A 24,979-nucleotide genomic window follows, 5' to 3' on the forward strand; every position below is an offset into this window, starting at 1 on the left:
TCCTCACCCCCACAGACAGGCTTTACTTAGTTTCCATGATGTACCTTGATCCAAATTGGGTGTGATGAGAGAGAAATCATATCCCTAAAGAAGAAACAAGAAGTCTAAGAGGTAACAAGATAAGACAATAAGATATCAGTTTTTTTTCCTAAACTAAAGGGAATAGTCCTTGAAATTTGTTCAAACTCCACAGCTCCTTATCTGGATAGAGATGGCACTCTACTTTTCAGACAGCCCAAAATTTTTCTCGATTGTTGCACTGATAGAATGAGCAAGTGTTTCAAGGTAGATCATCAATCCCATGTTGCTATTAGGGTATACAGTGTTTTTCTGGTTCTGCTCATCTCACTCAGCATTAGTTCATGCAAATCCCTCCAAGCTTTGCTGAAATCCCATCCCTCCTGGTTTCTAATAGAACAGTAGTGTTCCATGATATACATATACCACAGTTGGCTAAGCCATTCCCCAACTGAAGGACATTTACTTGATTTCCAATTCTTTGCCACCACAAACAGGGCTGCTATAAATATTTTTGTACAAGTGATGTTTTTGCCCTTTTTCATCATCTCTTCAGGATATAGACCCATTAGTGGTATTGCTGGGTGAACAGGAGATTTTAGAAAATCATGGACTTACATAAAATACTACAAAGTGAAATAAGTAGAAACAAGGGAATATTGTACACATCAAGGGCAACACTGTAGAATAATATCAAATGTGCTAGACAATTTCATTTCTCAGCAATACAGAAATTAAAGGCAATTCCATATTTTTTGCAGTGGAAAATGCCATCCACATTCATAGAAAGAACTATAGTTTGAATGCAGACCAAAATGCTAAAGTTTCACTTTTTAGTATTTTTTCTTTCTGATCTTTCTCTTTTATTACAAATATTTCTTCACAAAATGAAAATATGTTTAACATGCTTGTACATGTATAACCCTTGTCAGAATAATTGCCATCTTGGGAAGGGGGAAGGAAAAGAGGGAGCAGTCAAATTTTGAAACTAAAAATCTTAAAAAAATAAAAGCTATCTTTACATGTAATTGAAAATTAGTAGTCTTAACCAAAAAAATGAAATTAGGAATTTTTAAAAATTTATTTATTTTTGAATTTTACAATTTTTCTCCTAATCGTGCTTCCCTCCCCACCCCACACAGAATGCAATCTGATAATCTTTATGTTGTTTACATGCTATTCACTGATGAAAATTGAAGGTGTTGAGAGAGAGAAGGAGAAAGAGAGAGAGAGAGAGAGAGAGAGAGAGAGAGAGAGAGAGAGAGAGTGAGAGCGAGAGAGAGAGAGAGAGAAAGAGATCGTATCCTAAAGGAAAAAATACATATAAGATAATAAATATTATATCAGACGTCTTTTACAAAGATGCATTAAAAGTAATAGTCTCTGTTTTTGTTTAAACTCCACAATTCTTATTCTGGATACAGATGGTATAAGATATCCTAAAATTGTCCCTGATTGTTGAAATGAGCAATTCCATTAAATTTGATCATCACCCCCATGTAGCTCTTAGGGTACACAATGTTCTTCTGGTTCTGCTCATTTCAGTCAGGATCAGTTCATGCAAATCAATCCAGGTTTCTCTGAATTTTCCTATCTCCTGGTTTCTAATAGAACAACAGTGTTCTGTAACATAAACATATGACAATTTGTTCAGCCATCCCCCAATTGAAGGGCATTCACCCAATTTCTAATACTTTGCCACCACCATCAGGGCTGCTATGAATATTTTTGAACAAGTGATGTTTTCACCCTTTTTCATGAGCTCTTCAGGGTATAGACCCAAGTAGTGGTACTGGTTGATCAAGGGGTATGCACATTATTATTGTCCTTTGGACTTAATTCCAAATTACTCTACAGAAAGGGAGGATAAGTTCACAGTTCCGCAACAATGCATTAGTGTCCCAGATTTCCCACATCCCTTCCAACATTGATAATTGTCCTTTCCAGTCGTATTGGCCAGGCTGAGAGGTGTGTGGTGGTACCTCAGAGATGCTTTAATTTGCATTTCTCTAATAAGTAGTGATTTAGAGCAATTTTTTATATGACTATGGATTGCTTTGATTTCCTCATCTGTAAATATGTGTTTGCATATCATTTGAGCATTTGTCAATAGGGGAATAGCTTGTTTTTTTTTTTTTTAATTGGTTCAATTCTCTGTATATTTTAGAAAGGAGTCCTTTGTTAGAAATACTAGTTGTAAAAACTGTTTCCCAATTTCCTACAATTTTTTTGATCTTGATTATAGTGGTTTTGTCTGTGCAAAAGCTTTTTAATTTAATGTAATCAAAATTATCTAATTTATTTTAAATGATGTTTTCCATCTCTTTCTTGGTCATAAACTGCTTCCCTTCCCATAGATCTGCCAGGTAAGCTACTCCTTTATCTCCTAGTTGCTTATAATATTCTTTTTTATGTCTAAATTCTGTATCCATTTTGATAATATCTTGGTACAAGGTGTGAGATGTTGGTCTAATCCAAGTGTTTGCCATATTAAACTCCAATTTTCCCAAGAGTTTTTATTGAAGAGAGAGTTTTCCCAAGAACCTGAACTATTTGGTTTTATCAAACATTAGATTGTTATAATCACTATGTCTTTTGTACCTAGTCTACTCCACTGATCCACTGCTCTATTTCTTTTTATTTTCTTTATTTATACATTACTAAAATATTCTTGTTGCAAGAGTAAACATGACTCCCCTCCCCCCTAAAATATAAAACTTCATGAGAAAAACATGTTTCAATCGGTTTTTCTATACCATCACCTGTGTCTCTGGTGGACCATATTCTTTATCAAAAGTCCATCATAGATGTTACTTCCATATTTTAGTGCAGTTGCAATTGCTGATTGTATTTCCCTCCATCCATTTCTCTCCATTACTATCTATTATATTTTCCCTTTCCTTTCACTCTGTCCTTCTCTAAAAATGTGCTGTGGGACAGTCCAGTGGCACAGCAGACAGAGCACCAGCCCTGGGCTCAAGAGGTCCCAAGTCTATATCCCACCTGAGAGAACCAGCAACCACCTGGCCCCATGGACCTGGACAGGCCACCCAATCCTAGCATTTTGCCAAAAGTAAAATAGAAAATGAGTTATATCTGACTATCCATTCCTATAATCTAACCTATCCTCCATCACCCACATGCCCCCTCCCCTTCCTTCTCTCTGTTCCAATTCTCTCCTTTTTCTTATAGGTATCTATACCCTATTGAGTATGTATGCTGAACCATTTCCAATGAGAATGAAGATTCCATCGTTCCCCCTCACCTTCCTCCCTTCCATACCATTGCAAAATCTATATGAAACATATTTTACGTGAAATATCTTAGCCTATTCTACCTCATCTTTCTCTTACTCCCAGTACATCTCCCTTTCACCTATTGACTCCATTTTTATAATATATTATATCCTCAAATTCAGCTCTCTACTGTGCCTCATCTTAAAAAATAAAACTCCTTCTAACTGCTCCATTAAATGAGAAGGTTCATATGAAATTATCAGTATCATCTTCCCACACAGGGAAGTTCATCATGCAGTTCATCATCATTATGTCCCTCATAATTTACCCTTCTTGTCCACTCCCTATGCTTCACCTGAGTCCTGTACTTGTAGATACCAATTTTTGTTCAGCTCTGGTCATTTCAACATGAACATTTGAAATTCCTCTGTTTCACTGAAACTTCATCTTTTCCCCTGGTAGAGGATATTCAGTTTTGTTGAGTAGCTGATTCTCAGTTGCATTCCAAGCTCTTTTGCCTTCCAGAATATTATATTCCAAGCCCTACAAGCTCTTAATATACATGCTACTAAGTCCTGAGTAATCCTGAGTGTAACTCCATGATATTTGAATTGTTTCCTTCTGTCTGCTTGTAACATTCTCTTTGATTTTGGAGTTCTGGAACTTGGCTATAATATTCCTGGGGATCGTTTTAAATATATTTTACCCTCTGCTTCTAGGATATCAGGACAATTTTCCTACAGAAATTCTTGATAAATGAGGTCAAGGGTCTTTTCCTGATCATGACTTTCAGTTAGCCCAGTAATTTTTAAATCTTTTTTCAGATCCTCTTTCCATATCAGTTATTTTTTTTTCAATGAGATAGTTCACATTTCCTTCTAGTTTTTCATTCTTTTGTTGTTGAATTATTGTGTCTTGATTACTCCCAAGGTCATCAAGCTTCCTTTAGTGCTCCATTCTACATCTGAAGGATTTGTTTTCCCCAGAGAGCCTTCGCATCTAATTTTCCACCTGGTCAATTATTCTCCTCAATAACTTTTTTCCTTTTTGCTTTTAGGCAATGGGGTTAAGTGACTTGCCCAAAGTCTCGGTAATTATTAAGTGTCTGACACAGGATTTAAACTCAAGTACTCCTGATAAAAGGATCAGTGCTTTATCCAATGTGCCACCTAGCTGCCCCTCCTCAATAACTTTTTGATCTGTTTTATCCATTTGACCTAAACTTGTTATTAAAATGTTATTTTTTCAGCAATTTTTTGGATCTCCCTGACTAAACTGCTAGCTTCATTTTTCATGTTTTTTTTTTTGCATCTTCCTCATTTCTCTTCCGAATTTTTCTTTTCCCTCCCTTACTTCATTTTCAAAATCTTTTCTGAGCTCTGTCATACCTGAGCCCAACTTCTATATTTCTTAGAGTCCTTCAATACAGAAGTTTGGACTTTCTTTCAGATTGGGTATTTTGACCTTCCTTGTCAACTAAAGTAATTATCTGTGTTTATGTTACTTTTTTTCTGTTTACTCATTTCCTCAGCCTGTGCCTGGTTTTGGGTGCTTCCTGAGTATTATTGAGGCACCCCTGCAAGGACCTCACTATGTGAGACTGACTGACCTCCTGGTATGTTGAATGGCCACAACCATTCCCCTCTGAGACCCCAGATTTTGACCAGGGTCTGAATATGGTCAAAGCCCCAAAGTTCTGGTCCAGGGGTAGAGGAAAGACGTCATTGGTCTCCCTCCACTCCCTTACCCTCCATGGACTGAGCATTCAGGAAGCAGCATCTTGTTGAGCAGCTCCACAGTCTTGCTTCCATTTCCTGGAATGTGGGCTGGGCTGGGGGCCACGACCACACTGAGGAAGGCCATGCTGGCCTGGGCTTCATTCTAGCTCTGGCTGAGGTCTCCCTGCTGACTTTCCAAGTTATACTTGGTGTTTCCTAGTGGGAACATTTCAGGAAACTGCTTTTGCTGCTAGGTGGCAGAGCTGCCAGGGCCCCAGCACACAGGGCTGTTCCCAGAAGGCTGAAATTCACTTGTTCCTCTGTGCTGTAGCCCCACCAACTGCATGGAGCAGAACCTTCCCACTATTTTCCAGGTAACTTGGGCTGGAAAATTGCCTCCCTGGATCTTTTTGTGGGTTATTTCTCTTATAAATTTAGTTAAAGTCATAATTTTAATGTTTTTGAAATATTTTGGAAAGAGCACCTAAGAGAAGTTGTTCTGCTGCCATCTTGGCTCTGTATCTCCCCTCCCGTAAGTTTCTCCACTCTATTTCTTGGCCATTACAAAACAGTTTTGATGAATGATTCTTTATAATACAATTTTAGATCTGGCAGGGCTAAGCCACCTTCTTTTGTACCATTCTTTTCAACAAATCCCTGGAAATTCTTGACTTTTTATTTCTCTAAATGCATTACTTACAATTTGTTTTTTCTAACTCATTAAAAAAAATTTTTGGAATTTTGATTGGTAAGACCTAAATACGTAGTTTATTTTATGTAGAATTGTCATTTTTACTATATTAGCTCGGCTGTTCCATGAGCAATTGATGTTTGCCCAGTTGTTTAAATCTGATTTTATTTGTGTGAGAAGTGTTTTGTAATTGTTTTCATAAGGTTTCTGGGTCTGCATTGGTAGGTAGACTTCCAAGTATTTTACATTGTCTGAAGCTACTTTATGGTCTGAAGTTACTTTATATTTTCTGAAGACTAGCTCTTTCTGTTTTATTGCTAGTCATAGTAACATAGAAATGTTGAGGATTTATGAAGGTTTCTTTTATATCCTGCAACTGTGCTAAAGTTGCTAATTGTTTCTAGTAGTTTTTCAGATGCTTTTTTTTTTTTGGTATTCTCTAGGTATATCACCATGTCATAAATTAGGAACTTTATAAAAATTAATTGGGACTGTTGCTTGGTTATGAATTAAATGATGTTTTTTGAATAACAGTGAAATCATTATAAATTCAACTCTTAGTTCACTTATCTGGTTCCAGGAATATTTCTTTGAAGTGGGAATTAAAGAGTAAAAGTAGATAGGTGCGATGGAAAAGATAAAAATTGATATGTCTTCAATAGCTTCAGATCATCATAAAAATGCCATCCTAAATTGTCTGAAAACTATATTGGCATAGTCATGTTTGATGATGTTTGAAATAACCTGGAAAATTAAAGAATTATAACAGGACTGGTGAAGGGAAAATACCATTATTTTCAAATATAAAGGGGAAACAATTATATCAAACTATCAGCAAAGGATCGTCATTTTTATTCCTGATGACAATTAGAACCACATCATTGAATGGATATTGAACAGTTAGCAAGCAAAGCTACCATTGAATGCTTAGATGATATCTTAAGAACTGAGCATGCCACACTAAGATTTTCTCTTTTTGGAAAGCATTATCATGACAGTCAATAAGAGCACTACTGTTAACCCAGATAAAACAAAATGTGATGAATTATCCCATGCTAATTTTATAGAATAGGTTGGCATTATTTAAGCAGATGATGATTTGGAACTACCTGAAAGACCTTAACCAAAGAAAAGTTATTAATGCCAAAGTACTTCTTGAAAGGTTGCTAGTGAAGTCATGGGGATTACATATTCAATGTTTTTTCAAAACTTGGATGAAAGCATAGATGACAAAGTTATTCAATTTGCAGGTAACATGAGCCTAGAAAGAATAGATAAAACATTGAGTGACGGGCAGAATCAATATTGTTTTCATTTTATTTTATTTCCAATTATATGCAAAGATTCTTTATAACATTCTTTCATTTCCAAGATTTGTTTTTCCACATATTTTTTCTATTACCCTCCTTTAACTCCCCCACCCCAAGGCAGTGAGCAGTCTGATAGAGGGAACATATACAGGCATGTTTATTATAATTCCATTTCAGTGATATTGTTAAAAAAGGAATTAGAATTAAGGAGGGGGAGACATAAGAAGGAAATAAAATACATAAAAAGTTTTACTCTGATATCAGACTTCATAGTCTTTGAATGTAGATAATATTTTCCATAATATTTCTCTGAGGATTGGCATTGCTGCCTGAATTGTTGAGAGTTGTGTCAACCACAGTTGATCATCTAACAATGTTTCCATAAATGTATAAAATGTTCTAATAGTTTTGCTAATTTTACTCAGCATCAGTTATTGCAAGTCTTTTCTAAAGTCTGACCTCACATGATTTCTTATAGAACATAGTACTATCACATTAAATAATTTGTTCAGTCATTCCCTAAAAATGGGCATCCCCTCAATTATCAAATTTTTGCCACTACACTAAAAATAGCTGCTCTAAATATGTTTGTACATGTGGATCTTTCCCCCATTTAAAAATCTCCTTGAGATATAGACCTAGTTCTTGTAGTAGAGGAACAAAGTGTATGCTCAATTTTTTTGCCTTTTGGGTGTTGTCACAAATTGTTCTCTAGAATGATTGGATCATTTCATAACTCCACCAATAATATGCTTGTGCCCCATTTTTGCAGATCCTTTCTAACATCAATAATTTTCCATTTTTGTCATTTTAGGTAATTTGATAGTTGTGAGGTGATATCTCAGAAATGTATTAATTTGATTTTTTCTGATCAGCAGTGATTTGAAGAATTTTCTCATATTACTATAAATAACTTTAATTTATGCACCTGAAAATTTTCTGTTCATGTCCTTTATCATTTATCAATTAGACTTTTAGGACTGTCCAAAATGTGGGTGCATTAAATGCAATTTTATGCAGCCTCCTGCATAAATTAAATGTCAACAAAGTTGACCTACCACAGAGCACTCACTAAAATGGCAAATCAAAATATAGTGTCTATTGTTTAAATAAAAAAAAAAACTTTTAAAAGTTAAGTTTAGAAAACCCTGTATTAGAGACTGACAATTTCTTTTAAATTTGACTGAAGTGGCTATATTTTCATAATGAGTCTTTTATCAGAAACACTATCTGTAAATTACTTTGTTTTTAATTTAATGAAATCAAAATAATACAGTCAATTTAAAATGTTATCTGTCTCTTGCTTGTTCATAAACTTTTCCCTGTTCCATAGATATCATAATTAGACTATTCATTGTTCTACTAATTTACTTATGGTATACCTCTTTATGTCTAAACCCTATACCCATTTTGACCTTATCTTGGTAAAGGGTGTGAAATGTTGGTCTATGCCTAGGTTTTGTCATACAATTTTCCAGTTTCCCCAGAGTTTATGTATTGTGAGAACAGAAATTATTCTCTGGGTTTATCAAACAGTAGATCTTCATAGTCATTTACAACTGTTTCTTTTGTATCTAATCTAGTCCACTGATCCATTTCTGTATTTCTTAGATAGTACTATACAGTTTTAATGACTGCCACTTTATAATATAATTTTACTTCTGATATGGCAAGACCACATTCCTTTGAATTTTTTTTTACATCTGCTATGGCAAAGCTACATTCCTTTGCAATTCCCCCCCATAAATTCCTTTGATATTCTTGATCAATTTTATTGCTTTTTTTTCTAGCTAGCAAATAATTTATGGTAGTATGACACCAACTATGTAATTTAAGCTGAGATGCAACAAAATATGGAAGGATTCTCTGCTACTTGTGCTAACCTTTGTCTAACAATCAACACCAAGTTCCTACATCAACCATTGCCACTCCAACCATATACCATCGATTTCAGCAAATGGAGAAGTTTTAAAAACTGTGGATAAGTTCACTTACCTAGAGAGCATACTTTCCAGGGAGGTACACCTTGATAATGAGGTTGACACATGCATTGCCAGAGCTAGCTCAGGATTTGGAGGCTCTGAAAGAAAGTATGGGAGATAGGTCCTGACCTATTGCTATATGCCTGTGAAACCTGTACAGTCCACCAATGCCATATTAGGAAAATGAATTGCTTCCATTTAAATTGTTTTAGGAATATTCTGAAAAATAATCTGGCAGGTGAAGATACCAGCTACTATGGTCTTTTCTTGAACTAAGCTGCTTACATTCCAACATTACTCTAGAGAGTACAGCTATGATGAATTGAGCATACTGTTAGAATGCCATAAATACACTTGCCAAAAAGACTAATTTATGGAAAACTCACACAGGGCAAGTGCACACAAGGGGGTCAGAAGAAGTGGTACCCAGACATTCTGAAGGTCTCTCTTAAGCAATTTAGAATTGATTGAACATCATGGGAGACACTAGCACAAGACTGTCCAGCATGGGATGCCCTTATCATTGAGGGTTCTGGACTTAATGAGGAAGAATTGAGACGAACTGAGAACTGAAGGATCTCAAAGAATATGAGACATACATAAGTTTAGCACAACCACCCTATAGTGTTCAAATGTATTATTTGTGCCCAACCTGTGGTAGAGCATTCCAAATTTAAATTGGTCTGACCAGTCACAAGTGGACACATTGGAATTTGTCTCAAATATAGTGAGGTCATTTTGGTTTTCTTTGAGAGCAAAGGACAAGAACCAAACTACCAAGAATTCAAATGATACTACGGAGAATGCAAACATGATGTACTGGACAAGTTTTTCTGAATGCCTAGTATCCACTTGCCAAAAGGACTATTTCATGAAGAACTCATATGGGGAAAGCATTCATAAAGGGATCAGAAGGAATGATATTGGAACCCCTTGAGGGTTTCGCTTAAGAACCTGAGAATTGATTATGCAGCATGGGAGACACTGGCTCATGACCATCCATCATGACTTGCTCTTATCAGAGAGGGTGCTGTGCTCTAAGAACAAAGAAACCTGAGATTCATAATTTTAACATAACCACACCAATTGTTTACATGGACTATTTGTGTACAACCTGTTGTAGAGCACACTGCAACTTATTTCTAACCCAGATAACATTTTTGTTTTCTTCACCAATGATGGACAAGAACAAATCAATTGAACTAAGGTAGAATTGCCATTTTTTACTATATTAGCTCACATTACCCATAAGCAATTGCTTTAGATCTGACCTTATTTGTGTTTTGTAATTGTACTTCAAAGGTTTCTGTGCTAATTTTCGAAGAAACCTTGCAAATATTTCATTTTGTTTCCAGTTACTTTAAATGGAATTTCTTTATCTCTTGCTATTGGAATTTTTGGTAATATATAGAAATGCTGATGATTTGTGTACATTTATTTTATATCCTGCTACTTTGTTAATTGTTTCATGTTTTCTTAAGTGGGTTCTCTAGGATTCTCTAAGTATGCCATTATTATCTACAATAAGTGAAAATTTCGTTTCCTCATTACCTATACTAATTCCTTCAAATTCTATTTTTTTCTCATTGCTAAAGCTAACATTGTTAATAAAATATTCAAAAATATCAGTGATAATGGGAATTCTTGCTTCACCCCTGATCTTATGGGTATTACCTCTTTTTTATCTCTATTATCAAAATGCTTTCTAATGATTTTAAGAGGAATACTACTTATAATTTTAAGGAAAACTTAGTTGTAGTATTGATATGCTTTATTATCCTTATTGTTTACCTAATGTTGAAACATTCCTATATATCTGGTATAAATCTGTTCCAATCATTGTATTTTATGCTAATAATAACTTGCTAAACTCAATTTGGTGAAATTTTAATTAAAATTAGGTTTGATATTCTACTTTGCCTTCATCTATTTTGGCTCTTCTTATTTAGGTATCAGCACCATGTTGGTGTCATAAAAAGAACTTGACAGAACTTCTTCCCCCCCTTTTTTTCAAGTATATTACATAGATTTGGAATTAATTGCACTTTAAATGTTTGGTAGAATTCAGTTGTAAATTCTTCTGGCCCTGGAGAATTTTTCTTAGGGATTTAACCGATGATTTGTTCAATTTTTTTTCTGTAATAGGATTAACTATTTTATTTGCTCTTCTGTTTATCTAGTCAGTTTATATTGTATAAATAGCTTCTTTATTTTTCTTTTATTGCCAAATTTGTTGATATGGCTATGTAATTACAAAATATCTCTGAATAATTTAATTTCCTCTTAAGTGAATTCATACTTTTCATTTTTGATGCTTGCCATCTGCTTTTTTTTTTGCTTTTTATATCAATTAACCAAATGGTTGTTATCTATTTTATGTACTTTCCCCTTAAAATCAACTCAGTTTTCATTATTAGTTCAAAAAGTTTTGCTACTTTCAGTTTTATTAAGTTCTTTTAATTGGGTATTTTTTTATTTAATCTTTTTCTATCTTTTTTTTAATTGCATGTCTAATCCATTGATCCTTTCCTTCCTTGATTGTATTCATGCAAGCATTTAGAGATATAAAGTTCCTTCTAGTAACTGTTTTGCTTCATGCCACAAAATTTGGCATTATTTTTCATGATAGTCATTAACTTGGACCAAAATAGTGATTATTTCTATTTGTTGCTTGATGTAATCATTTATTTTAATTAGACTATTTAGTTTCCTATATCAATTACAATTTTTATTTTTTAATAATCTTTTATTACATGCTACATTACATTTTATTACATGATGATCTGAAAAAGATGCAGTAAAATTTCTGCTTTTCTGCATTTGATTGTGAGGCTTTTAAAACCCTGTTACATAGTTAAGTTTTATCCAAATGACAGGTATCACAGAGTGGAAGGTATATTCCTTTCTATATGCATTCAATTTCATCCAGAGATCTATCATATCTAAGTTTTTTTAATTATCTTCATCTTTTTAACTTTTTTGTTTATTTTGAATTAGATTCTTCTAAGTTTGACAGAGGGAAGTTGAGGTACCTCAATAATATAATTTTGCTTTCTATATCTTTTTGTAACTCATTTAGCTTCTTCTTTAAGAATTTGAATGCTATATCATTTGGTGTCTACGTGTTTAATATTGATATTACTTCACTGCCTATGATACCTTTAAATAAAATATATTTCCTCCCTTAACACATTTAATTAGATATGTTTTTACTCTTGTTTGTGTGATATGACTCCCCCCAATATTTTTTAACTTCAGCTGAAGTATAGTATATTCTGCTCCCGTCTTTTACCTTTACCTTTCGTGTATCTTTACTTCAAATGTGTTTCTTGTAAACAGCATATCAGCTGTTCTGAGCAATTTAGAGAAATAGGACAACTTTATTAGACCAGCTATGGGCAATGCTAACCCCATCCAGAGGAAGGAGAACAAAACAAAAGAAAAAGTTCCTTCAGAATCTGATGAACTATATATTCACTTAAAAAAAAAACAACTTATGTGTTTCTTTCTCTTAATCCTAATTCCTCATACTGAAAATGTCTAATCTGTAAACATGCTTAAGCCAAATGTGTATGTATAATATCAACTTGGCTGTTTACCACTCTGCATATGAATGAAAATAATTTAATTAATTAATGTTAAAAAAATAAAAAAAATGTGTTATTTTGTTTTTGACCCAAATCTGTGGACAGAAATATTTATTCAATGTTCACACTCTCCGTTCTTTGCTTCTTTCTACTTTTCCTTTCTGCCATTTCATATGGTATTATTTATCATCTAATGTTTCTGCCTTCTTTCTGTATTATCCTTTTTATATGTACTATTTGTTTTATATTTGTATCAGAATCACACCATCTGTCAAAATAGATTCTTTTCAATTGTACTGACAGAATACAGTTCTCAAGAGCCATAAATATCATTACATCATTACATCATAAACAATTTATAACCACACCCTTTGTCCAAGTATGTTCCTCCAAATGCTTTTCCTGAATTAAAGTACCACCATATCATAATTTATACCCACACCCTCTGTGCAAATACACACCAAACAACTGTTCCAATAGAAATAAAACCCTCAGTAGCTGAAATACCATTACATCAAGATCAACTAATACCTACACTCTCTGTCTATGTATGCTACTTTCAACTGTACTAAGAGAAGTGAAATTTTCAATCAGTATAATTATTGGATTCCTGTGTAAGGATATAGCAATGCTAACATTGCTTTTTGTTTTATTCCTATTAATTTTGTAATGTAGTTTGAGTCTTGTATTTGCAGTTCAAATTTTGTTTTCAGATCTGGTCTTTTCATTATTAGTTATATTTGAAGTACTCTATTTTGTTGATTCTTGGTTGTAATTTAAGTTACTTTGCCCTCCACAATATCACATTTCAGCACTTTCTGATTCTTTAATGTTGAAATTGAAAAGTCCTCCATAATCTTGACTGTGACTCCCTTAATTATAAGAGATTTTTTGACTGCTTGCAGTATTATCTGTTTTATCTTAGAGTTCTGAAATTAGGCTACAATATTCCCTTGAATTTTTATTTTGGGATCCCCATCTAGGAGTGATCAATGTATTATTTCAAGATAACAAGATTATCTTCTTGTTCTAGGATATTATGATAGTTTTCCCATAATATTAAGCCAGTTTTCCATGATAATATCCTGAAGATATTGTCCAGGCACTTTTTCTTGAGACCTTTATGTAGACTCAAAATTCATAAATTAAGTCTCCTGGATTCATTTTACAGGTCAGTCATGTTACTTAAGAGATGCTTTGCATTTTCTTCTATTTTCAAGCTTTTTGTTTTCTATGCTATATAATTATCAGCTTTATAAGTTTAGTTACTATGTAGATAAATTCATTAATAATTTGGATTTTGATATCTAATGAGTTTGGGGCTGAGGAGACTGATAATTATATATCAATCCTGTGTCTCTCAATTGAAAAAGATCCATACATGAATAATTCAAATGAAATTGCTCAGCTTATCGAATATACCCGTCAAATTGCCTCATAACTACAATAAACCACCTACCAAAATGACCATGGAAATGAATACATAACAGCTTTATGGCCAAGATGGAGGAGAGAAGACAGGCACCATGCTAAGGACTTCTGGTTCTCCTCAAAACTCACATGAAAGAAACCTCTTAAGAGAAATTCAACCAACAAAACCCAGAAAAAGAAGTTAGGAGAAGAACACCTAACAACAAGGTATGTCTCAGGGGATGAATTGGGAATGGAGAGCAGAGAGTCAGTGCAGAGGCAGCATTGGGGTGAAACCAGAAGACCATCCGTAGGCACAGAGACTTAGGTGAGTAGTGGTCTGAGGACCAAATTTAGCTACAGAATCTTTGACTTGGAGAAAGGAGATCTGGGGGGTATGAGTCCCAGTCAACAGAAGGGTGAGTTCCACCCAAAGAGTTGCAGAGCACTCCTGGAACACAATGAGCTGGGAAAGGGACCTGAGTTCCATACATTTTGTGGAGCATTCTTCCCAGAAGGAACAGTGAACACCCCTACACAGCAGGCTCAGGTGTGGACAACAGAGTTCACTCAGTAGAAATGGAGATTAACTCCTTCCCCCCAGGGCACAGTCAGACCCTGCTGCACCTCCTCACTTCCTCCTCAACCTCTTCAGGATTAGGGAGAGGACTTCAAATACTCCAGAGAAGACAATCAGCACCTCCTACTGGCCAGGTAATTTGGAATTACTAAGCCATGTGAACAAAGCCTCTAGGGTTTTCAGCAGCAAACCTCTGAGAGCCAGGTCCTATCCCAATACAAGATCCAGCAAAAATGAAGAAAGGCCAGCAGAAAGGGAGCGGGGCATGGAGAAATACTAAGAAGAAACAGATTCTTACCCAGAGAGATATAGCAATCTAGCACTTCTGAGGAGAATGTGAATTTGTATCCAGCCCAGAAAACTGACTTGAAATCATGAATTTTAAAAATCAACTGAAAAGTTTGGGAAAAGAAACCCAAGAGTAGCTTAACACCTTCCAATGAGCAAACAAAAACCTTGGAAAATGCAACTGGACAAAGACAAAATGAGAATAATCCTTTCCAATACTCAACTGGACAATTTCAAAAAGAAAATAATTCTCTCAATACCACACTTGGGCTAATGGAAAACTCCTTCAAAAATAGAATTGACCAATTGGAAAAGGAGGTGTAAAAGATAAATGAAAAATTTCTTCTCTAAAAAAAATAATGGAATTGGTGGAAACAAATGACTCCATAAGAAATCAAGATTCTCTTAAACAAAACCAAACATTTGAAAAAATACAAGAAAATGTAAAATACCTCATCAGCAAAACCACTGACCTCGAGTATATTGAGAAGGAGCAACCTGAGAATTATAGGTCTTCATGAAAACATTGAAGAGAAAAAAAAAGCCTATACTTAATATTACAGGATTTAGTGATGGAAAACTGCACTGATATCACAGAACCAGAGGCAAAACAGTTATTTAAAGAGTACATCTATCCCCTCTAGAAAGAGATACTAAAATGAAAACACCGAGGAATGTTGTGACCAAATTGTAGAACTATCAGATACAAGAGAAGGTCTTGTAAGCAGCCAGACAGAAACAATTTAAATTTCAAGGAATTATAGTAAGGATTACATGGGACCTAGCTGCATCAACATCAGGTGATCTAATGAGATACAAAGAAGAGCAAGGGAGCTTGGAATGCAGCCAAGAATCCACTATCAAACAAAGCTGAGACTTCTCTTCCAGAGGAATACATGGACCTTTAATGGAATGGAACATTTCCAACACTACCTGATGAAAGGACCAGAGCTAAATAGAAAATTTGGACACCAAACAGGAGGCTCAAAAGACTCAGGAAAAGCTAAAAATAATATAAAAGGCTAGATTAAAAAATCTGCTACCCAATAAGATGAAACTATATCCCAACCTGGGAGAAAGATTCTATTAATTCTTCATAGCCAGAAATGATGAACACTCATGACTTTTCTGTGACTTAGAATGATATAAAAACAATACCTCTTTAAAAAGGGGAACAGTATGGAGACAGGATGGTGTAGGAGACTGAGTGGAATAATGTCATTAAATTAAGAGGTATAGGGGCAGCTAGGTGGTGCAGTGGTTAGAGCACCGGCCCTGGAGTCAGCAGTACTTGAGTTCAAATCTGGCCTCAGACACTTAAAAATTACCTAGCTGTGTGGCCTTGGGAAGCCACTTAACCCCATTTGCCTTGCAAAAACTATAAAAAATAATTAAGAGATGCATAAGACATATTGCAATAGAGGAGAAGAAGGAAAGAGGTGAGAACCACCTGAATCTTCAGCTCATCAGACTTGGCTTAAAGTTAACTTACACACACTGAGTTAAGTTAAGAAACTTCTCTTACCTTTCAAGTATTAAAAAGGGAAAAGGGCAAGGGGGATGGGGAAGGGGAGAAAAAGGATAACTAACAGATGGAAAGTAAATGGGGAAAGAGAAAAGAAAGGGAAGGGGGTTGATATAGGAGGGCAAACACACTGAAGGTGGTGGTATTAGGAAACAAAATACTGGGTAATATGGATAAGTTGAAAATAGGGGGAAAAGAAAAGCAGAGGGAAGATAGAATGGAGGGAAATAATAATAGTAATTATAAATTTGAATGTAAATGAGATGAACTCTCCCATAAAAATGTAAGTCAATAGCAGAGTGGATTAAAAAACAGAATCCTACAATATGCTGCTTATAAGAAACATATTTGAAGCAGATAGATGCAAATAGCTTAAAGGTAAAAGATAGGTGCAAAATATATAGTTTGCTTCAGCTGAAGTGAAAAAAGCAGGGCTAGCAATCCTTATCTCAGACAATGCATTTGCAAGAATAGATAGAATTAAAATAGATAGGGAAGGAAACTATATTCTCTAAAAGGTACCATAGACAAAAAAAGGTATTTCAATACTATATAGCTATAACTATAGCTATAGCTATAGCTATAGCTAAAGATATAGATATAGATATAGATATAGATATAGATATAGATATAGATATAGATATAGATATAGATATAGATATAGATATAGATATAGATATAGATATAGATATAGATATGTGTGTGTACATATGTATAAATACCCAATGTTATACCATCCAAATTGTCAGAGGAGAAATTGAAATAGCTACAAGAAGCCATAGACAGCAAAATTTTACTAGTTGGAGACCTCAACCTCTGACACTCAAATTTAGACAAATAAAATCATAAAATAAACAAGAAGAAAGATAAGGAAGTAAATAGATTGTTAGAAATTCTAGATATGAAAGAATTATGGAGAAATTTGAATGGGGATAGAAAGGAATATACTTTTTTTCTGCAGTACATGGCTCTTACACAAAACTGGCCATGTATTAGGGCATAAAAAACTAATTATCAATTGCAGAAATCATAAATAGAGAATACATCTTATGAAACTGTAATACAATTAAAATCATATGCAATATTGGATCAATGAGATATAGACCCATAACTAATTGGAAACTAATTAATCTCATTTTAAAGAATGAGTGTATCAAATAGCAAATTATAGAAAGAATTAATTATTTCATTACAGATAATGATGATAATGATACAACATACCAAAATTTATACCAAACAACATAACAAAACCTTAAGCAGGTTTCAGGTGATATATTATATCTTTAAATGCGTACAGGCATAAAATAGAAAAAGATGAAATGAATGAATAAAATGTCCAAGTTAAAAAAGTTAGAGAAAAGACAAATTAAAAACTTTCAATTAAATAACAGATTTGAAATTCTAACAATTAAAGAAAAATTAATAAAATCAAAAGTAAGAAATATAATTAATAAATAAATCCAAGTGGTAGCTTTGTGAAAAAATCAATAAAATTTATAAACCTCTGGTCATTTTGAATAAAGAAAATAAAGAAGAAAACCAAATGGCTAGTATATTAAGTGAAAAAGGTGAGGATGAAATTAAGCAATAAATTATAATTATTTTGTACAACTCTTTTCCAATAAATTTGACAATCTAAGTGAAATGGAGAAATATTCATAAAAATATATCTTGCCCTGTTTAAAAGTAGAGGAAATTAAATACCCAAGTAATTCTATCTCAGAAAAAAATTGACAAGCCATTATTGAACTCCCTAAGAAAAATCTCCAGGGCCAGATGGATTCACAAGTGAATTCAATCAAACATTTAAGGAATAATTGTTTTGAATTCTATATAAACTCTTTGGAAAAATAGGTGAAGCTAGAACTGTGCCTAATGTTCTATGACACCATTATAATGATTATAACTAAAGGAGGAAGAGTTAAAACATAGAAGGAAAATTATAAACTGATCCATATGATGAATATAGATGTAAAAATCTTAAGTAAAAACTTAGCAAAATGACTACATGCTATCCAAGAATGCGGGGTTGGTTCAATATTACAAAACTGTTAGCATAATTAATTTTATCAATAGCAAACCTATCAGAAATCTTATGGCTATATCAATCGATGCTGAGAAAGATTTAACTAAATACAGTACCCATTCCTACTAAAAACACTAGAGAGTATATTAATAATTGGATTATTCCTTTGAATAATAAGCAGTATCTATCTGAAACTGTCAATTAGCATCATATGAAATGGGAATAGGCTAGAGGCATCCCCAACAAGATAAGGGGTGACACAAGGATGCCAGTTATCACCACTACTATTCAATATTGCATAAGAAATGTTAGTTTCGGCAATAAGAGAGGAAAAAGAAATTGAAAGAAATAGAATTGAGAAGGTAGAGGCAAACCTCTCACTCTTTGCAAATGACATGATTGTATACATAGAGAATCCCAAAAAGTCATCTTAAAAATCTACTAGAAATAATTAACAAATTTAGCAAAGTATCAGGATACAAATTAACCCCTCCCAAAATCATCAGCATTTTAATATATGACTAGTAAGATGCACCAGAAAGAACTAGGAAGAGAAATCCTATTCCAACCAACCTTAGACAATATAAAATGCCTAGAGCACTGGCCCTGGAGTCAGGAGTAACTAAGTTCAAATCCAAACACAGACACTTAATAATTACCTAGCTGTGTGGCCTTGGGCAAGCCACTTAACCCCAAAGCCTTGCAAAACCTAAAAAAAATAAAAAGAATAAAATAAAAATATAAAATAAAATAAAACTAATAAGAATAAAATAAAATTAGAATAGAATGGAATGGAATGGAACGGAACGGAACGGAACGGAACGGAACGGAACGGAACGGAATGGAACGGAACAGAACAGAACAGAACAGAACAAAACAGAACAGAATAGAACAGAATAGAATAGAATAAAATAAAATGACTGGGAGTCTACCTGCCAATACAATGCAAAAACTTTGTGAAAACAATTACAAAACACTTCTCACAGAAATAAAATCAGATTTAAATAACTGAGCAAATAACAACTGCTCATGAATAGGCTCAGCTAATATAATAAAAATGACAGTTCTACCAAAACTAAAAAAAGTGTTTAGTACCCTACCAATCAAAATTCCAGATAATTACTTTTGTGAGTTAGAAAAAAGTATAAGTAAATTCATGTGGATAATTAAATAGACAAGAATTTCCTGGAATTCAAAAAAAAAGTGCAAAAAGGGGGCATAGTCTTACCAATCTAAAATTATATTAAAAAGCATCAGTCACCAAAACTGCTTGATATTGGCTAAGAAATAGAGTGGTGTTCAGTGGAATAGACTAGGTGCAATAGCAGGAAATGGTTATAGTAATCTGCTGTTTGATAAACCCAAAGAGTGCAACTATTGGAATAAAAAACTCTCTTTGACAAAAAGTATTTGGAAATTTGAAAGTTAATATGGCAGAAAACTGGATTAGACCAACACTTCACACACTATACCAAAAAAATATCAAAATTGATACAGGTTTCAGACATAAAAAGCAACATTATAAACATACCAGAAGATCAAGGAGTAGTTTACCTCTCGTATCTATTTTAAGGGAAGCAGTTTGTCACCAAGAAAGAGATGGAGAACATCATTGAAAACAAACTAGATAATTTTCATTACGTTAAATTAAGAAGCTTTTGCCAGACAAAACTACTGTAAACAAGAACAAAACTAATATTGTAAATTGAGAAAACATATTTTTAGGATTTTGCAAGGCAAATGGGCTTGAGTTTCTTGCCCAAGGCCACACAACTAGGTAATTATTAAGTGTCTGAGGTCAGATTTGAACTTAGCTACTCCTGACTCCAGGGCCAGTGCTCTATCCACTGTACCACCTAGCCATCCTTGGGGAAAAAAAATTTACAACTAATATTTCTGACAAAGGACTAATTTCTAAAATATACAGAGAACTGAGTCAAATTTTCAAAAGAACTAGCCATTTCCCTATTGTGAAATGGTCAAAGGATATGTAAAGGAAATTGACATATTTGGAAATCAATATAATCGATAGTCATATGAAAAAATATACTAAATCATATTTATTAGAGAAATGCAAATTAAAGGATCTCTGAGGTACTACCTCACATCTCTCAGACTGGCCATTATAACCAGAAATAAGAATGATCAATGTTGGAATGGATGTGGGAAATCTGGGACACTCATGGAGCTGGGAACTCATCCAACCTTTCTGGAGAGTATTTTAGAATTACGGCCAAAGTGTGACATAAATGTGCATACCTTTTGATCCAGCAATACCAAAACTATGTCTATTCCCTGAACAGATTATGAAAAAAAAGACTAAAATCACAACTTATAAAAATATTCACAGAATTCCTGTTTCTGGTAACAAAGAATTGGAAAGTAAGTGAATGTCCTTCAATTGGGGAATGGATTAACAAACTCTGGTATATGTATGTGATGGAATACTATTCTTTTCCTAGAATCCAGGAGGGATAGGAATTCAGGGAAGACTGCAAGCATCTGCATGAACTGATGCTAAGTGAGATGAGCAGAGTCTGGAAAACATTATACATCCAACTACAACATGGGGGTGATGATCAAACTTAATGGACTTGCCCATTCCATCAATGCAACAATCAGGACCAATTTTGTGATATCTGCAATGGAGAGTGCCATCTGTATCCAAAGAAATAATTGTGGAGTTTGAACAAAGACCAAAGACTGTTACTTTTAATTTAAAAAACACATTATCTTATTATGAAATTTTTCTATCTCATATTTTATTTTTTTCCCTTAACGATGTGATTTCTCTCCCATCACATTCAACTTAGATCAAGGTATACCATGGAAACAATGTAGACTAATAGGCTGTCTGTCGTCTGTGGGGGTTGGGGCAGGGAAGCAAGATTAGAATAATTATAAAACTCAAAATAAATAAAATCTTTCTTAAGAAAGGAAATGAATTCACTAAGGTAGGGCTGGGGTCCCCAGAGGGCTCTTTCTCTCTTCCCAAAATTATGTGTGGAGACAATGACACTATAATCATTCCTTTGCCTATCTCAAGTAGTGATAACAATAATAGCTAATTTCAACAACAATTGTTTTAGTAGTTTTTATTTTTTATAGCAGTCTTTAATAAGTTTTTGTTATTGTATTTTCAACCTATCTTTTTTTTTTTACTTTTTCCTTGTAGTAATAGTAGTGCAATTGTGGCAAAAATAAAATAAATAAAGAAATTGATACATAAGTTTAAATACATATATATATATACATATATATATATATGTATGCATATATATGAAGCAGCCTCCTAATATATATACATATATATATATATATATGTATATATATATCTGTATATTTGAACCCCCCCAAAGTCTTTATTTTGATTAGATCTTGGGTGTAATCCCTCCACCACCACCACCACCTCCTGCATAGTGCAGGCAAAGAAGTCTCACAGTGAGTTGGTCTCTGGTAGTAGCTGTTATCTTGAATTGAGTATGAGTATTTAGTTTTGCCATCATGCTTTCTTCGTAATTCCACTGCACCATCTATTTTACAAATGGAAGAAAAAATAAATGTAGCTGAAAAAGAAAAATAACTTGTCCAGGACCACAGAACTAATAAATATCTATAATAGGTTGCATGTCTCATGAATCCAAACCAATGGGTTGTCCTATCCAATATGCCACCTAGTTCTCTTAGAGGCAGGACAAAAATGATTAGTGGTAACCAAACTAAGTAAGATGTTTCTCAGAATTCAGATTACTTCCCCAACTAGAACTTTGGAAGTTTTATTAAATTCTCATTCATTTCTGTTGATATAGAGGGAATTTTGTTGAGTTATCAGTTAAAATTGATGGTCTGTAAGACACTTTGAAGTTCTTATTCTTCTGCAAATTTTCCTCAAATATAGAGCTTCTTCTACCAACATTTGATTTCCAGACTAGTAATTAGCAAAACACCTAAGCAAATTCAATTTATTTTAATTTGCAAATCAATTTTGCTAACTATGGAAAAGTTAAAAAAAGTAATCTTTTCCATCAAGGACATTAGAATCTAAAATGACTTGATATTATTTGAGAGGGATGGAAGGTGTACTCACATTAACACTTTCACTTTTAAATTATATGATGTACCTCTATTGATTAGAAGTGTATGCCTGATCTCATTCCAACACAGTTAACTGATATTTTCAGCAATTATTGTTTTGAATACTTTATATTTCTATTTCTATTAGATGTCATTTCTGGATAGATAATCTAAATTGTCTATATATAAGTTAATAAATTCAAATATTTATAACTTATTAAGATTTTAAAATGTCTTCCTTCATATGAACTTTAAAATAATAAAGATAGTATTTTGATATTGACAGGAAATAAATTGATTTTTATCAATTTCATCACCATAACATTTCAAAGTTAATATATGGATTAGATCTTTGCATTCTTACCAATTTGTGTAAGTAAAATTCCAGATTTGCCTTCACATGTGTGATTTTGCAAGGAATAGTCATGGAGAGGATAATTAATAGATTTTGAGCCTTGGGATTTAACAAGATTCTATTATTTGATTTATAGATATAAATCTGAAATTTTATATGGATTTATCTATTTTCTAGCTTGTTTAGATAGCTAGTGTTAACAGTAAAACAATTACTTAATAGATGCAAAATATTATTTAAATATACACGTATTTTATGGAAACCATGTCATACCATCTTTTACAACTATATCTTCATGTCCTCATATGGTGTATACTTGTGTTTTGTAAGTTTCTCAGGACTGCTGTGTTCTTTCTCTCTCTCTCTCTTGCTCTTGCTTGCTCTCTAGTGCTCTTGCTCTCACTATCTCTTTTTTCCTCCATACACTCACACACACACACACACACACACACACACAAACACACACACACACACACACATATATATATGTACATAGATATAGATATGGAAATAGATTTAAATATTGATGGAAGGGGTGGCTAGGTGGCGTAGTAGATAAAGCACTAGCCTTGGCGTCAGGAGTACCTGGGTTCAAATCCAGCTTCAGACACTTAATAATTACCTAGCTGTGTGGCCTTGGGCAAGCCACTTAACCCCATTTGCCTTGCAAAAACCTAAAAAATAAATAAATAAATAAATAAATAAAAACAATAAATAAATAAATGTTGACGGATTATGGATAGTTCAGTTATTTTCCACAGATATTTCTGTAATTGTAATGCATTGGAATGATCATAATATTCAATAACTTTCTTAATTGTAATTTCAACTCTAGTGTTAATTCTATAGTCATAGAGGTAACAGTAACATTACTAATAATAGAGTATCAGTAGTAGTAGCAGCAGCAGTGGTGATAGCATCCACAATACCAGCAATAGTAATAATAGTAGCTATTATTTTGTTATTTTATAATTGCATTGCTTTGAAAATAAATGAAAGATGTAAATTATAAGTTAGATAAATATTTTTACATGTTGCACATAGATCTATTTGCATGTTGAAATCTTTTAAAGTTCAATTTTTCTTAATTCTTTAACATGTCTTTGATGATAAACCAAGTTGATCTCAATAGTGGAATTTAAAAATTTTTTACTATATTGTAAGACTATAGCACTCCATTTGCCATTTCTGTTATTTTCTATGAACCATGATGAAAGAAGCTCAAAATACATTGTATATCATTTATTCATAGCAGTTTTCATATGTGGACAGTTTGAAGAACTATGCATAAAAATTTGACATATTTTATCAAGTCAAAAAATACATGTTCTCCAATTTATCTATTCCCTCCTTTCTTCTTTTTCCCTTTCCTCTCTTTGTCCTTGTCTCTCTCCTCTCTGATTTTCTCTGTATTTGTTCTTGCTTTTTGCTTCATCCTTCAATCTCTCTGTATCCTTACTTCCATGACAACTTTAAAGCCAATTTAATTTACATGGCCTCACTCAAAATGAAATTGCAAATAATAGCAATAACGTGAAAAAAATATCTATTGTCACACTTCCGGCCAAGATGGCAGAAAAAAGACAGGCACAGTTCTAATGTCTCCTGATCTCTTCCCCATCTATCACATGAATCAAACCTCTTAAAAGAAATCCTATCCAGAAAACCCAGAAAGAAAAGACAGGAGAAAGGACATCTACCTCAGGATTTTTCTCCCGCAGCAGCCTTGGAGGAATCCAGGTGGGTGAGTCTGGGCTCAGAGGGAGGATTAGCCCAGGATCAGCCTGATTAACAGCTGAATTGGAACCTGCAGTCTGAGGGCCCAAGAGCCGGACCTGCTGGAGCAGTGGTGCGTCTGGATGAAAGGGGCTTGGGTCCGCAGGGAAGCAGAGGCGCTGGTGTTGGTACTGTCCACCTGGAGCTCCGGGACCACGCTGGGGGAAGTGTTCTGGTGCAGGAGAGCTGCAGACACCATACCTATGCTCCTTGGGTCTGAGAAACTCTTGAGTCCAAGCCTCCATTGCACAGAGGGCTCTTCCCAAACAAAGAAATGCAAACTACTTCTGCCTCATGTCCAGGTGTGTGAGCAGAAGAACCAGCCCAGCTGAGGAATGACCTCAGACCAGGATAAAGCCCACCATTGATTGAAGGCAAAAGAATTCAATAGTTCCAACTCCTG

This window comes from Macrotis lagotis, chromosome X, assembly GCF_037893015.1.
Source record: "Macrotis lagotis isolate mMagLag1 chromosome X, bilby.v1.9.chrom.fasta, whole genome shotgun sequence".
Taxonomy (NCBI): Eukaryota; Metazoa; Chordata; class Mammalia; order Peramelemorphia; family Peramelidae; genus Macrotis; species Macrotis lagotis.